Source organism: Nasonia vitripennis (assembly GCF_009193385.2).
Source record: "Nasonia vitripennis strain AsymCx chromosome 2 unlocalized genomic scaffold, Nvit_psr_1.1 chr2_random0010, whole genome shotgun sequence".
Taxonomy (NCBI): Eukaryota; Metazoa; Arthropoda; class Insecta; order Hymenoptera; family Pteromalidae; genus Nasonia; species Nasonia vitripennis.
The window spans coordinates 1,157,874-1,174,794 of record NW_022279617.1 but is presented as its reverse complement, the minus strand read 5'-3'; the positions used below and the strand labels follow the sequence as shown (position 1 = coordinate 1,174,794).

Here is a 16,921-nt window from a genome sequence, read left to right as displayed (position 1 = left end):
GCACACAGGATAAAGAGAGAAACGAGACGAGCGACGAAGATTTGTGAAGCCGTGCGCACACGACTTCATAAATCCGAGGGATAACCTCAAAATCCCGTTACACTATCCTGGCCGCTACTGTGTGCACACAGGGCGGTCGAGATTGTTGTTACGCAAGTCACCCGGATCGGTGCAGCCGACTGAAATCCTAACCTTCAAACCCATCACCGATCCGCCATACCGTCACCGTACCGAAACACCGTAGCCGTAACCACCGACTCATTGTAATAGCGAAGTCGCGTAGATATTTTCGTAAATTATTAACAGCGCTAGTTTAAACAATTCCATTTGTAAAGGCGAAATATTCTTAACCAAGCGCATAATTGATTTCTGTTTCAGACGGGATTTAACAACTGATTCCCAATCACTATTATCTATTTACGGAAATACATTTTGTTAACATTAAAAACATAAGAACAGACTCTTTTATTGCCCCTTTCCCCAATCCAGATCCTGGAACCGACTGACTGTCCAACATCCTGGGGAAAGTTGAACCGTTACAAAGATAAATACTACTTTCTATCTAGTTATGAAATATTACATCGATTTAAGCGAGATTATAAGTCATACATATATTGAAGCTTCACTAACAAATATGTACGAAATCGCGGGATCGATTATTAGAACACACCAAAGTCGGATTTCTATGAGGCTACAAACTCGTTAGCTGACGGTAAATGATAACGATATTAATGACCGCGATGTAAATGTTACAAGGATTTCATCAGAGACTCTAGCGGCCGAAATTGTTACTATAATACACACGTCTTCATCGGAAAAATGAGTGTGTTCACAAATTACATACATACCTATCGTTGATTGTGCCTTGGTCATGGACGTCATCTATATTCTTGATGCATGTATTTACAGCTAGGTCTAATAATCAAAGCTACTCATGAGTTGAAAAATTCAAATACGATTGACGTAAATTGATGTAAATAAGATTAACAACTTTTTTAAGTGTTACAATCGTTAAAATGAGTTCATTCGATTCTAGGATGAATATACGTATTTTCTTATAAGGATGCCTCGAAAACCTGAAAAAACACCTGAATTTCTAGAAGAAGAGTTAAAAAAGTTTCCTATTTTTAATAACAAAAGAGAATTAAAAGGCGAAGATGACTCAGTATGGAAGGAGATAAAGAAAACACTGGAGTTGAAAATGGCTGCTAAATCAATTTATTTATACGTTTATAACAATCGTCATGGATGCAAAAATAATTAACAAAATCATTGTTTTTCCCTGAAGCCAGTAAAGCAAGCAATCAAGAGAAAGGATGCATTGAGCACAGATCCTGATTTCATTTGTGAAGAAAAAACATTGAACCCTTATAACTGCGAAACTTTAGAATTCAAAATAGTTTTACCTGCTACAGACATTTTTCATGATGATTTCAGTAAAAAGAAAGGATGGCAACATACAGTTAGATCTAGCATAATTAGTGAAAAACAGTTACCTTGTGCATTTGGAATTAAAACCGATTATTTAACAATTGACAGGTGCTTCAAATTCAGTGGATTTTGTGGTAACTGTTTATCAAGTATCAGGGCAGAAAGTTGTTCAATTGTTAATCTTAGAGAAAATATTACATTTACCATAAAAACATTTTCTACCTACTCTATTCCGCATACAAAGAAGTCTAAGCTTTCAGGACCCAGAAGAACAAAAGTAAAACAAATTTTACTAAATAAAAAAGCAATAGAACATAGAGAAGATGAACTAGAAAAATTACGAACCACCAGATTTAAATACAACTGAGACATTAAGAAAAGCCAGACAAGAAGCAATTGATGAATATATTGAGTATAAACAATTTAAAGGCTTGTCTATGTCTAAAAAAGAATTTAGACTTTTTTGTAACATTCGAAAATTATGTTTTAATCCGTTTTATGTTTGGTATTGGTCTGAAAAGCAGGTAGAGCTATGGAATATTTTACAAGATCAAGATTTACCTTTGTCGTTTGAACTGGCAACTTTAAGTTTTAACAGTATGACATACAAACGTACAACTGGAGTTGTTACAAAATTTTATTGAATGGGTCTGAAGATTTGCCTGATTGTTATTATAGAATAGATGTAGCTCATCTATTAAATTCCGTGCGATATTGAAAATATTTCAAAAACTACAAGCCCAATATTATAAGTTTTTATTTAAGGTGTATAGGTTATCTTAGTCAAGTAGATTCAATTGAAAAATTTGTCGAAGTCATCACATCTATTATCATTGTTTCTAACAGTACAGTAATTGATGATAACTCTGAAGGTTCTAGAAGAAAAGCATTACTAGTTAATTTGTTTAAAACTTTTAAAAAAGAGTTGGATGATTTAGCATTACAGGCAGTTGATGATCATAGTATTTCTATAGCTGAAGCCAAAGATGCATTTGACGATGAAGATGATAATGAGTATATCAATGAAAAAGACTCATTAACATTATTTATTGACAACATTTTTGAAAAGGGGTTATCCCCTATCTTGTTCGACAACTAAGATCTCTGAAAAAGCTAACTTCTATTATTGCCCAGATTTCATTCAAAATTTTAAAATTTTATATTATACATTCCCTTCATGGACAAATACTATGATGAGTTTTTTTGGTTGTACGAATGAAGTCGCAACATCTGCTAGGTCAGAAACTCATTTTAAAAACATTAAAATGCGTATACCCTATCCGATTTCAATACCAAAGTTCTTGCTTAGAGATCGTAAGAAAATAAAATCATTGATAAATTTTGCATTCGTGCACCTACCTACAGATAGGGGTGGAAAAGAAAAAAAAAGATTTCTCACTAGTTTTGAATTTAAAGGACTTATGCATCTCTAGTAGAGCGTATCCAATTACTTCACCTCAAAATGCAGAAATCATAAGTAATGAAACATATCAAAAAACAGATTTACTTAATTTTACTAATGAAACTAAATTAAAACCAGAACCTGAACTTCAAGGCTTATTGCAAGATATCGTATATACTAAATTTGAACAAAAGAAAAATATACTTGATTCGACTATCGATAATACAACAGTTTCATCATTAGAACTATCTAATGAACATATATGTGACTTTAAAAAAGAATATAATATCAGTACGTCTTCACCTACACCTTTCACATATGATAATAGCATTTTCGAAAATCGTAACTTGATTTTAAATGGCTTAAGGTTTCCGCATAAAACTTACAATATAAATAATGCAGTATTGACCCTGAAATTTGTACACTTGCCCATTCGACAGCTTATTTGAAATTTTCGTTACAGCATACGTACAAAATAGCTATTTGACAATCGATGTCAATCGTAACCAAGTTAACAATACTTCAGGTTTTTTAAAAGCCATTGTTGATTATGCAACCAATTTTTACACAACAAGCTTTCTGTATGAGTATAGAGCCAAAATTTTACATTCTGCATATAAAGATCAGCCGAGCTATTCTCAAAGTGTGATAAAATGCCAAGATAACATTATAAGTGCTTTTGCAAAATATCTCGAATCGTTTCCTAGTACTGTAGCGCAAAGTATTTGCAGCACTTGCAAACTAAGAAATACTGAAAATATTTATTCTTTCACGTTGTCATCTGAACAATTCTTTGATATTGGCATCAAAAATCTTGAAAATTTTCTGAGTGATTGTCTTAATGATAAAACTATGTACTGCAAAAAATGTCACATTAAAACTGCTGTAATAAATTATCATTTAAAGAGTTACATAGCAATTGACGTAGAATATTTACACGAAGAAAAAAATAACTTAATTTTTCAACGAAATGGAAGACAAATTTTATCCTTTAAAACTGATCTAAATGAAATACCAATTGAGATAAAATTGAAAAATAAAACATATGAATTGAAAGGCATTGTTTGTTTTGAAGGAGATTCACCACTCCAAAATAATGTACTTGTACATTATAAAAGTTACATATTATTACCCTCTAAGATTTGGTTTTTATTTGATGACTTAGTTAGAGAAATACAATTTACTAATGAACCACAAAAAGAAAAAATCTGTCTCATAATTTATGTTAGAATTTAAAATGTAGTATTTAAAAAAGGTAAAATTTATAAAAATAAACCTCTATAGTACTGAGGTTCAGCAATTACAAACATTTATTCGTATTTATCAACGTAACAAGTTTAATTTAAAAAATATTGAATAGTGATTACGTTATCATTAAGAGAGAAATAAATTCACTGCATATAGAGGTTACGTAAATGTAATAAGCTATACAAAAAAGATACTACCCTGTTAAACAGATCTAATCCAAAAATGTACATTTAAGATGTTTCATAAATGAATCTTTAAAATTCATTGATATATTTTTATATACATCTGTGTAAATAGACTGAAATTCGTATGTAAGATATGTTCATTATAATAATTGTTCTATTTTTCTTAAATAAATTGTTTGTTTTGTAAAATATTTGTTTTTTTATACAGCCTTTATTCCAAGATTCCGAACCCTATAGAAATAAGATATATTGCAAAAACGTATTATTTTTTTATTTTTTTTTTACATGGCATTTGGAACTCGAAAGTTCATCGCCTCATCTACGCAAGCCTTCCACGCTGCCCTATCTTGTGTCAACCCCACCCAAGATGCACCTCTCCGATCGACACCCACCCGTGCTATTTCTACTAGATCCGCTTTTACGTTGTCCTCCCATCTACGTCTAGGTCTACCTAGAGGTCGCGTTACCATCGGACTGCCCTTCATGACACGCGCTGCTGTACGATCGTCTCCCATTCTCGCTACGTGCCCTGCCCATCCCAATCTGCGCGATTTTATTATTCTGTTAATATTTGGTGACGCGTACAGATTGTGTAACTCATCATTGTGTAGTCTCCTCCATTCCCCGGTTTCCTCATCTTTCTTAGGTCCGTATATTTTTCGCAAGACTTTACTTTCAAATACCCTAAAACGGTTGTCCGCCTGCTTAGTGAGAGCCCACGTTTCGCACCCGTACAGAACCACCGGCAGTATTATTGTCCTGTATATTCTTATTTTAACGTTTTTAGACAACAGCCTCGACTTAAGTAAATTACTCACGGCGTAGAAGCAAGCATTACCCGAATGGAGTCTCTTATTTATTTCGACATTAATCTCGTTTCTATCATTTATGGTCGTACCCAGATACCTGAATTCGCTAACCTTTTCAAAAGTAAAATTCCCAACTCTGAGATCTTCCTCCCCTCTGCAGATGCCTAGCTTATCCACAATCATGTACTTTGTTTTTGATTCACTCACTTCTAACCCTGTATACTCCACCGCTTTTATGAGGATTTCCGCGTTTCTTGCTACCGTTTCCCTACAATCCCCCAGTATATCCAAATCATCTGCGTAGCCTAATATCTGCGTTGTTCCATTAAGCGTTGCGCCCATCTGGCTAACCTGCATTTTTCTAACGGCATACTCTAACGTTAAGTTGAACAGCACCGTAGAGAGCCTATCCCCTTGTTTTAAACCATCGCGTATCATGAAGGGTTCTGATACATTACCGCCTACTCGGACCTTTCCCGTGCTTCCGTTCAGACATATTTGAATTAATCTCACGAGTTTTTCGGTACACCGAGAAGTACTAGAATTTGATACATTTTGCTTCGCTTAATAGAGTCGTACGCTTTTTGAAAATCTATAAATAGTTGGTGTATGGTTTCGCAAAATTCCCACTTTTTCTCTAACAACTGTCTTATGGTAAACATTTGATCGCTCGTCGATCTGTTGCGCCGAAATCCGGACTGATAACCTCCTACTATATCTTCCGCGAATGGAGTGAGTCTAGCTTGTATTACGTTTGACAGAACTTTGTAGCACGTTGCTAAAAGTGAAATACCCCTATAGTTATTGCAGTCTGTCTTATCCCCCTTTTTAAAAATCGGTATAATGATAGATTCCTTCCAATTTTCGGGTACTGTTTCATTTTTCCAGATGGGACATACTAGTTTATAGATTTTGAAAGTGAGCTCGACGCCCCCATATTTGAGTAACTCAGCTGGCATAGAGTCATTTCCCGCGGCTTTGTTGTTTTTTAGTTTTTTAATCGCGGCCTCTACTTCTTGGTAGCTCGGTTCCTCCACGTGGGGTTCAGCAGTGTGAATTTCGTCCCCTAATTCTTCGCTATTTTCGTGCACGTTTAATAATTTATCGCAATAATTTTTCCACAGCGACAGTAATTCGTTGTCATTTGTTACGAGGTCCCCGTTTTCGTCCTTCATCAATTGCGCTCTACTCCTAAAACCCTTTCTGATGGCGTTAATCCCTCTTTACATTTCGCGGGGGTTATTTTCCTTACTGTTAGTTTCTATTCTCCTAATAAGATTCTTTTGATACTCCCGCTTCTTATTTCTGTAGATCGCGCTCGTCTGTTTCCTTACGTTAGAATACTCTTCTACGGTCCTATCGCTTCTATTTTGTAAGCTATCTAATTTAGCCTTTTTGCGCCTTTCAAACCAGAGTTCGCACTCTTCGTCAAACCATGATTTGCTCTTTGGCTTTTTCTTTTTACCCGGTACTTTGTTCGCGGCCTCTTTTACCGTTTTTTACGATGTCCCCCCATAAGCTATTCGGTTCGTCATTCCCCTCCGGCGATGTGTTTGCTTCTTCAAGTGCCTGAAACCTGTTATTAATTTCTATCTGGTACCTAATTCGCTCTGTTCTATCTCGTAGCTTCTCAATATCGAAGCTTTCTACCTTGTTTGCTCGCTTACTATTTTGATTCGCTACTAGTCTAGCTCTTAATTTTGACTACAACTAGGAAGTGGTCCGGGTCGCTATCTGCCCCTCTGTAAGCCCTTACGTCAAGAACATTAGTATGACGTCTTTTTTCAATGAGGAAATGATCAATTTGGTTCTGTGTGGCCCCGTCCGGCGATGTCCACGTTGCCTTGTGTATGTTCTTGTGCTTAAAACACGTAGTTTTGATTATAAGATCTTTTGCCGCCGCGAAATTTATGACCCTAATACCGTTATCATTGCTGGCTTCGTGCAGGCTTTCCTTACCTATAGTAGGCCTAAACATTTCCTCCCTACCTATTTTAGCATTAAAATCGCCTAATACTATTCTTGTGTCGTAAGACGCGAACTGGTCGATTACCTACTCTAATGTTTCGTAATAGAGATCCTTAGCTTCTTCTTCTTTGTCCTCCGTAGGACAGTGTACATTAATAAATACATATCTATACCATTCACCTTCGATAATGATTTACGAGAGCCTATCATTGACGGATTTGTAACTTTTAACCGAATTTATGATGCTTTTGCTTACGAGAAATCCGGTGCCTAGAGATCCCCCACTCCCGGCCCCATACAGGTACGTGAAGTTACCCGATGCTAGTACTCCGCCATCTGGCCATCGCGATTCCTGTATTGCTACCAAATCTAGATTGTACCTATCAGCTTCCTTTACGAGTTCTTTAAACGCACCTGCTCTGTATAGACTGCGAACATTCCAAGTTCCGACCCTTAAGTCCCTTTTGGTTCGGATTTGATTTTTTTGAGCCATGATGTTATGTTAAACCCGCGCGCTTCGGATCCTGTTCCGATCGCAGGTGAGTCCACCGTTCTAGAGGTGATAACCCCCATACCTCTCTAGAACTAAGTATGAGAGCTTTCCGACTTTGACGAGGACACTGTCAATTCGTCGTCAGACACACTACGGTTTCATTCTCGCATCCTAACGCCCCCCTGCAAGGCAGCGCACCTTCGCTGGCATCGTTACCGCGTAAGACCAGGTGACGAATCATTTTACACATCCCCTTTCGGGGCAGTTGCCATCGCTCCCTCATCCTCCTCGGCAGCAGGATTTTTGCCCATTTTTGTAATGTGTGATGAAAGAGATAGATTGAGAGATAAGAGATAATGTGAAGTGTTTTTGTTGTTGTGGTGCTTGCGTAGTGTTTCTAGATGAATGCGTTCGACAGTGTGGGCTCATCACACCCACGCCTGTTCCTATCGGCTGTCCGCGGCTGCTTATTCAATTTATTCGTAACTAACCTCTTTCTCAGGGGCTGTTCCTCTATCCGCAACCTAAGGACGCGCTGTGTAGTGGTGATAGGCACCCACCCGTCCGATCTGGACGACAACGCCCAAGACCCGCTTAGGGTAGCGGCATTGTAACAGCAAAAACGTATTATACATTGTTTAAATGTGAATTGTATAAAAGTGAATTTCTTAATCTTGTCTTGGTATGGTTTTACTTCATAGTACAACTACAATCCTCATTATGTCACATGGAAGTATATGTATCCCGAGCAATTCTATTTTAATGAATTTCATTTTTATTCACACTTTATGCGTACAGATAAGAATGGCTTTGACGTAGAACATGATGGAGCTGCAAGACCAAATGTGTCTTGCAGGCTTATAGCTAAGTCTTGTGATATTCTAGTCTTTAAAACATCGATCTCCTTTAATTTCGATTGGATTAGGCCTAAATAAAAAATAACAGTAAATTAGTCAACTCAAATATTTATAAAGTTAAATTAATTTCTTTTATCAATGGCAAAAATATACTCGCTCTCCTTAATTTCTAACTTACGTTTAGCTTCACCAAGAGCCGAAAACAGATCCAGTTTGATATGAGTATCCGCAGTCAAACTTTTTTCCCAATGAGTATTTTTGTTTTGTAGCATATTAAGTGTCCCAAATATGATTTCTGATTCACTATGATTTTCTGTATAACAAGCAGTTTCTTTCTCGTAAACCTTTAATAGCGATATTGTTTTAAATAACAGAGCAATAGAAAAAGAAGCTGCTTATTTATTATCATTACAAGAAATTGAAAAGAAAAAGCTTTTGAGATCCAACTCTATGTAGGCTCTACGGAACTTACATGCATCTGTACACTCTTGTCGAATGAGAGAGAGAGAGAGAGAGAGAGCGGGCTTCCTCAGCAGTATGTCGAGCTCTTCTTTCGGAAGCTAAACGACATTGTCTGTTTGTCCTGTTGTCGAGCCGCGACTAACCTGTATAATCTGAAAGAGTACAAAATTAGTCAATGATTGATTGTTTATAATTTTTGAGTTACGTAAATAATATTACTAATTTCAAAAATAATATACTTGTTGAATATCACCTTATGCTTGTTGTTCACCATTTAATAAAGTGTTTTGAGATCGTAGTTCTTGTTCAGCCTGTCGACTTGATTAAAAATATGATTTTAGGCGTTTAATATCTGCCTTAAGCTTGCGACATAATTTTGCAACAATTAAATTCATTATTTCTGCTGCTTAAATTCATTACTGTTGCTTTTGTTGCTCAATTATTATCTCAGTCACTGCTTTTGCTTGTGGTACTTTTCTTTCTCACCGGTTGTTTGTTTTGTTTGACATATTATTGCTTCCTTTAACATTATTCCATCTTCTGCCGACTGAGCCATTTGATTGTCCTTAACAGAATTATGTCCTTTGACCAATTCGATTTGTTTTTTTCTACTTCATTAATGTCAAAATAGTTTACACAATTGTAAAATATAATTAAAATTTATGACATTTTAAAATCATGCTAAAACTATTTTTATTTCAACTGATATGATTACTCACCTAATTCTTTTTATACGTTGTATTAAATCATTGGAAGATACAGTAGTACCATTTGTGTGTGGATACTTTTCTAAAAATCCTATTCCAATATATTTAAGTATCTAACAAAGTGTTCATAATTAATAGTCTAATAGATTGACAAAAATTATTTTGTAAGTATTTATACTCACCTGACATTTGCTTAATATTGTTCTGTAATGCCTGGGCTCATCGAAACAGCGTGTAAATCACTTATATAATTTATTTACTTGTACAACATAAATAATGATAAAATAATCGAATTTTAGGTTAAAGTACCGTGTTTATAACGCTATTCGGTTGCACCATAATTAATATATATAAGTATAGACGAGTGACGATCCTTTCATACAGAGAGATGGACCGTTGAGACTGTATAGATCACTTATATAAATTATTCACTTGTAAAACTTGTAAAGAAATAATAACAAAATTTATTGGATTTAAGGTTAAGTAACCACTTTTTGCTTGGACGTGATTATAGAGTCTAGACTCTAGACGTGACGATTCATGACCGATTTATGACCGAGTTCACGCTTCGCAGCTTCGTTTATGGAAAAATATCTTTCTTGATTTATTAAATAATTATTGCGAATTTCATATCGACGAGACTATTGACATAATCCGCAATTACTTTGCTAACGATTCATACAACTTTTAGTCTCGAGAGATGCTTCATTTGTAAGAGTAGTTTTTTTTACTTTATCTTAGCGGAAAAAGTTTTTTATTTATTATAAAAACACTAAAAGTTTCGCAGTTTTTTGCATTGCGTTTGCAAACTCTGCTAACGGATCCGCAATTATGTATATTTTATAATTATCGATTTTTTAAAGTTACCCGCCTAGTTCACGGAGCTAGTAATAAGCGAAATAAAGAAAAAAGCTGGTGGGGTAGACAACATCAATGCAAGTACAATCAAGTGCATTGCTATGTTTCTGGCAAAACCCTTGGAACATATTTTTAACATAAGTATACAGCAATCGATTTGGCCGAATGCGCTAAAACGAGCTGATATAGTACCAATTCACAAGTCTGGAGATTGTACATATATGGCAAACTATCGCCCAATATCATTGATTTCTAATATAGCTAAAATATTTGAAAAAATTATACACAACAGACTTCAATTTTATAGTGTATAATATTATATCAGAGAGACAGTTTGGTTTCGTCAGAGGCAGAGGAACAACATATGCGCTTGATCGTCTTGCGGATATTATATACAAAAGTCTAGACAAAAGTAAACCAATAATAACGACATTTTTAGATCTAGCCAAAGCTTTTGATACTGTTGATCACAGAATATTATTGGATAAGTTGGAAAGATATGGAATAAAAGGATGTGCCTTAAAACTCTCAACTAGATATCTATCAGGTAGGAAACAATGCGTTAAGATAAATAATTTCAAAAGTGAATACAAAGATATTTCCATAGGTGTTCCGCAAGGAACCATTTTAGGTCCTTTATTTTTTATCCTATATGTAAATGACCTACTGATAGATATTCTAAAAGACTCTATAATGTCTTATGCAGACGACACAGTCATCATCTCGAGTGATGACTCGTGGTCGGCAGCACAGGACAAGATGAATTTTGATCTTAGCAAGGTTGCCAAATGGCTGATTTTAAATAAACTATCGTTAAATGTAAATAAAACTGTATACAGAAGCTATGGCAACTACTGTGATAGTGTTCCAGAGGATATAAATATTAAAATTGGAGGCAACTTTATAAATAGGGTTGAAAGCCATACATATTTAGGGTTGCATTTCGATTACAATATGAAATGGAATATACACATTGATTCCATTGTAAAAAGAATAAGATATTTAATTTTTGTCTTTGCAAAAATTAAAAGTATAATGGATAGAAAAATCTTAATGATGATCTATTATGTATTCTTTCAGGGCCTAGTCAATTATGGAACAATTGCCTGGGGTGGGGCATATAACAATTGTATGTACTCGATTCAAGGAGTACAAAAGAAGTTATTAAAAATTATTAACAGAAATCATTTTGAAACACAAAATTCCCCACTAACAGTTAGGCATTTGTTCTAAATTGAAGTAATAACATATCACTATGGGAAACTAAGTGATATTTATAGTAAAAATACGAAAACTACTAGGAAAAAGAGTATATCATTGCTAAAAATTAATAAATCTATAAGTAAGAAAAGCAGCTACTACATGGCTGTGAAAATTTTCAATTTACTCTCTAATGATCTCAAAGAGTTAACAGTTACAAAAGTAACTATAAAAATAAAGTAAAGGATTTCATAAGAAATATTAGAGACACTAGTTTAACTTCTGTTATAACCCTGGTAGAAAATTGAGCAGCGAAACTGGTGAGCAGACTAGTAACTGGCCAGTGCTACTGGCCAGTACGAAGTACATGTCACTGGCTAAGAACTGCCAAGTATAATTTATACAAATCTATTATACGAATAAACAGGTATAATAAGAGCAATCAAACCATATTTAATAACGAAAATTATTTTTAATTAAAAATCTACTTAAATCTACCGTTTACTCAAATAATTGTGATAATTTTTCAAATGTACACTGCGCGTGAATTGATCAACGGTATCGTGACCAAATCCATGACCGCCGCGATCTCATGAGAAGTAGCTTTTAAAAAAAGATGGCGACTATGAGACTGACCGAACGCAGAACGCGAACTATAGAATTCAGTCCCGTAAATTTCAAATATTCAAAATTTGAGCTTTGATAGATTTTACAAGTATTTTCTTTAAAATAATTGCAAAATATTAATTTTTAATTGTTATACGTGTAATAATTTGAATAAAAATAAAACATTACTTCAATAAATTCATTGATTTTATTTTTAAATTTATTTCAATCCTTTTATAAAACATGAAAAAGATGTAATGATGAAAAGCATTACACAAAGTAAAAAAAACATTCAACATATTTCGATAAATATCATGCGGTTTACAATTACAATTAGAATTAACTACTGCTTCGACTTTCTAAAGCTATTACAATAAAAATTTACAATACATTACTTATATAAGAGAAAATAACATGAATTGAAACTTGGAAACTTTATAACAAATCTTGGAAATCTTGGCATAATAACCAACATACGTATACCAGCTGGGTATAATGTTCTATGGAGAAATTGGCATGCTATGAAATCACTTCATAATTATCATAGAGTTTTGAAAAGTTTACAACTGTTTTTAACATCATGATGATTCAAGGTAACAATAAATCATTAAAGTATGAAAGCTACATTTTATAATACCAATTCTCACATTAATTCTCTTTTACTCTTTTTAGATTCCAAAAACACATACAGTTACAGTGAGGCCAGTTTGCGTATACTGGTATCGTGCAGCCAAGTCCATAGAACATTATACCCAGCTGGTATACGTATGCTGGTTACAGTAGAGGGAAACTTCAAAGATCAAGTGAATAGTTTGCTTATCGAATACAAAGTCTGATCATCATCAATCATGCCAAGATTTCCAAGATTTGTTATAAAGTTTCCAAGTTTTAATTCATGTTATTTTCTCTTATATAAGTAATGTATTGTAAATTTTTATTGTAATAGCTTTAGAAAGTTGTCGAAGCAGTAGTTACTGTAGTTCCTTATGATGACCAAACTTTGTATTCGATACGCAGACTATATTTTTGATATGCACAGTCTACATAAAGTTCCTTCATTATTATTTTATTTTATTACATCTAATTGTAATTGTAAACCGCATGATATTTATTGAAATATGTTGAATGTTTTTTTACTTTGTGTAATGCTTTTTATCATCACATCTTTTTCATGTTTTATAAAAGGATTGAAATAAATTTAAAAATAAAATCAATGAATTTATTGAAGTAATGTTTTATTTTTATTCAAATTATATCATATTACACGTATAACAATTAAAAATTAATATTTTGCAATTATTTTAAAGAAAATACTTGTAAAATCTATCAAAGCTCAAATTTTGAATATTTGAAATTTACGGGACTGAATTCTATAGTTCGCGTTCTGCTTTCAGTCAATCTCATAGTCGCCATCTTTTTTTAAAGGCTACTTCTCATGAGAACGCGGCGGTCATGGATTTGGTCACGATACCGTGGATCAGTTCACGCACAGTGTACGTGTTAAAGAGGCAAAAAGTAACAACCTAACCTAGTATGCTACGTAGTGTATACTACAGGTGGTACAGGCTGCCTGCTCATATCTTACTTATACTCATATAGCAGCACAATCAGTACCTAACCATACACACATACATATAAGAGTATATACCACATATAGTATTCAGGTTGTATATGTTGTCTGCTATGCTATACAGCAGAATGACAGATAACACCACACGCAGTTCTCACATTCTCAGTCAATGTTAAAAATGATATGGTTTACACTGACTCAATCATTGTTGATTAAGTGTCAATTATAAAAAAGTGTCAGCTATGTGCCCACCATTGATGAGGTCTGCAAAGTGAATTGCACAAATATTTTTATCTCATCAGTATGCGAGCTAGTTACTGTGAATGTCCAAATCTGTCATTATCATGCTAAATCCATGATATTAAAGTTGGATGTCAGTTCTTTTGTGTGAAGACTTGTTAAATTATTTAAAAACTGGCTGCCATGTCAGTTTTTACTTAACCATCTTGGTTCGGCTTTTGATCTTGAACCCTATGGCTTTGGCGGCAAAATATACAGGTGGGTTTATATACATGAAAGACGAATTCATATCAGCTAGAATGAATTTAATTAAATATATTATTTCAACATGCCAATACAAATTAAGATGCAAATTTGTAGTCCTCTAGGTATGATAGTTTACAAATGAGAGCAAAATCAAATTTTTATTGGTTTCGATTACTTGTTTCACAGTTTTATTTTTGCTCTTATTTGAAAACTATCATACCTAGAGCATTGAAATTTTGCAACTTAATTTGTATTGCTTAACTTAAACTGGCTCGCATACTGATGAGGTTGAAATATCTGTTAAAAACCTCATCATTGGTGACTTTCAGCACATCGATGACACTTTTTACACAGTACTTGCACTTACACAACACAAAGTCAGTCAGTACCGCATACTTGTACATACTTTCATATATGGATCTGTAGGGTTAGGTTAGCACATAGCTTTTATACTAGAAGTTTACATTGAAACATTGTCAAAAAACATATTTTAGATTATTTCTTTTGATTATAATTCATTAATATTAATTTCCAATGCTAAAAATAGTAAGAAACGCACAATTGTCATTAGTTATAATTTCAAGTCTGATTCCCCAGTCCTTGGCCAGTGACTGTTTAAAAAATCTGACGAAATAGGCACAGCGACTGGCGACTCACTGCTGAACGTACTGCCCAGTTCAATCTGAACTGGGCAGTGACTGCTAATAAACTGCTGAACATTTCTACCAGGGAAGTACAAAAAAGAACAGTACGAAAAGATTAATTTTAGTTTTTAGTTTTTAAGCTATCTGTATAATTATTGTGCCATACCTATGTACAGGCAACTTGTTTGCCTCTATAGGAAGCCTTTAAAAGGCTTATGTATATGGTCATAAATAAATAAATTAGATTTTAAGGTTGGCGTAATTTTAAGGTTGGGTAAACACCTGTTCGTATTTCCAAGATTTTAGAAAAGCAAAAAGTTTGATTGAAATTTTCTTTTGGTATAACGATTCATTACTGTTACAATGCCGCTACCCTAAGCGGGTCTTGGGCGTTGTCGTCCAGATCGGACGGGTGGGTGCCTATCACCACTACACAGCGCGTCCTTAGGTTGCGGATAGAGGAACAGCCCCTGAGAAAGAGGTTAGCTGCGAATAAATTCAATAAGCAGCCGCGGACAGCCGATAGGAACAGGCGTGGGTGTGATGAGCCCACACTGTCGAACGCATTCATCTAGAAACACTACGCAAGCACCACAACAACAAAATCACTTCACATTATCTCTTATCTCTCAATCTATCTCTTTCATCACACATTACAAAAATGGGCAAAAATCCTGCTGCCGAGGAGGATGAGGGAGCGATGGCAACTGCCCCGAAAGGGGATGTGTAAAATGATTCGTCACCTGGTCTTACGCGGTAACGATGCCAGCGAAGGTGCGCTGCCTTGCAGGGGGGCGTTAGGATGCGAGAATGAAACCGTAGTGTGTCTGACGACGAATTGACACTGTCCTCGTCAAAGTCGGAAAGCTCTCATACTTAGTTCTAGAGAGGTATGGGGGTTATCACCTCTAGAACGGTGAACTCACCTGCGATCGGAACAGGATCCGAAGCGCGCGGGTTTAACATAACATCATGGCTCAAAAAAATCAAATCCGAACCAAAAGGGACTTAAGGGTCGGAACTTGGAATGTTCGCAGTCTATACAGAGCAGGTGCGTTTAAAGAACTCGTAAAGGAAGCTGATAGGTACAATCTAGATTTAGTAGCAATACAGGAATCGCGGTGGCCAGATGTCGGAGTACTAGCATCGGGTAACTTCACGTACCTGTATGGGGCCGGGAGTGGGGGATCTCTAGGTACCGGATTTCTCGTAAGCAAAAGCATCATACATTCGGTTAAAAGTTACAAATCCGTCAATGATAGGCTCTCGTACATCATTATCGAAGATGAATGGTATAGATATGTATTTATTAATGTACACTGTCCTACGGAGGACAAAGAAGAAGAAGCTAAGGATCTCTATTACGAAAATTTAGAGCAGGTAATCGACCAGTTCGCGTCTTACGACACAAGAATAGTATTAGGCGATTTCAATGCTAAAATAGGTAGGGAGGAAATGTTTAGGCCTACTATAGGGAAGGAAAGCCTGCAAGAAGCCAGCAATGATAACGGTATTAGGGTCATAAATTTCGCGGCGGCAAAAGATCTTATAATCAAAACTACGTGTTTTAAGCACAAGAACATACACAAGGCAACGTGGACATCGCCGGACGGGGCCACACAGAACCAAATTGATCATTTCCTCATTGAAAAAAGACGTCATACGTTCTTGACGTAAGGGCTTACAGAGGGGCAGATAGCGACTCGGACCACTTCCTAGTAGTAGTCAAAATTAAGAGCTAGACTAGTAGCGAATCAAAATAGTAAGCGAGCAAACAAGGTAGAAAGCTTCGATATTGAGAAGCTACGAGATAGAACAGAGCGAATTAGGTACCAGATAGAAATTAATAACAGGTTTCAGGCACTTGAAGAAGCAAACACATCGCCGGAGGGGAATGACGAACCGAATAGCTTATGGGGGGACATCGAAAAAACGGTAAAAGAGGCCGCGAACAAAGTACCGGGTAAAAAGAAAAAGCCAAAGAGCAAATCATGG

The 16,921-nt window shown here is 35.2% G+C and overlaps 1 long non-coding RNA gene across 2 annotated transcripts; it reads right to left on the bottom strand.

Moving 5' to 3' along the window:
- Positions 1 to 8,167: 8,167 nt before the first annotated feature.
- On the bottom strand, positions 8,168 to 9,458 carry LOC116416539. 2 transcript variants are annotated; one of them, XR_004226922.1, is made up of 4 exons: positions 9,109 to 9,458; positions 8,806 to 9,007; positions 8,572 to 8,737; positions 8,168 to 8,463 (listed from the first exon to the last, which is right to left on the bottom strand). It is a non-coding gene; the product is annotated as an uncharacterized LOC116416539 (long non-coding RNA). The 2 variants fall into 2 exon arrangements; XR_004226921.1 differs by having other exon boundaries at positions 8,572 to 9,007.
- Positions 9,459 to 16,921: the final 7,463 nt, after the last annotated feature.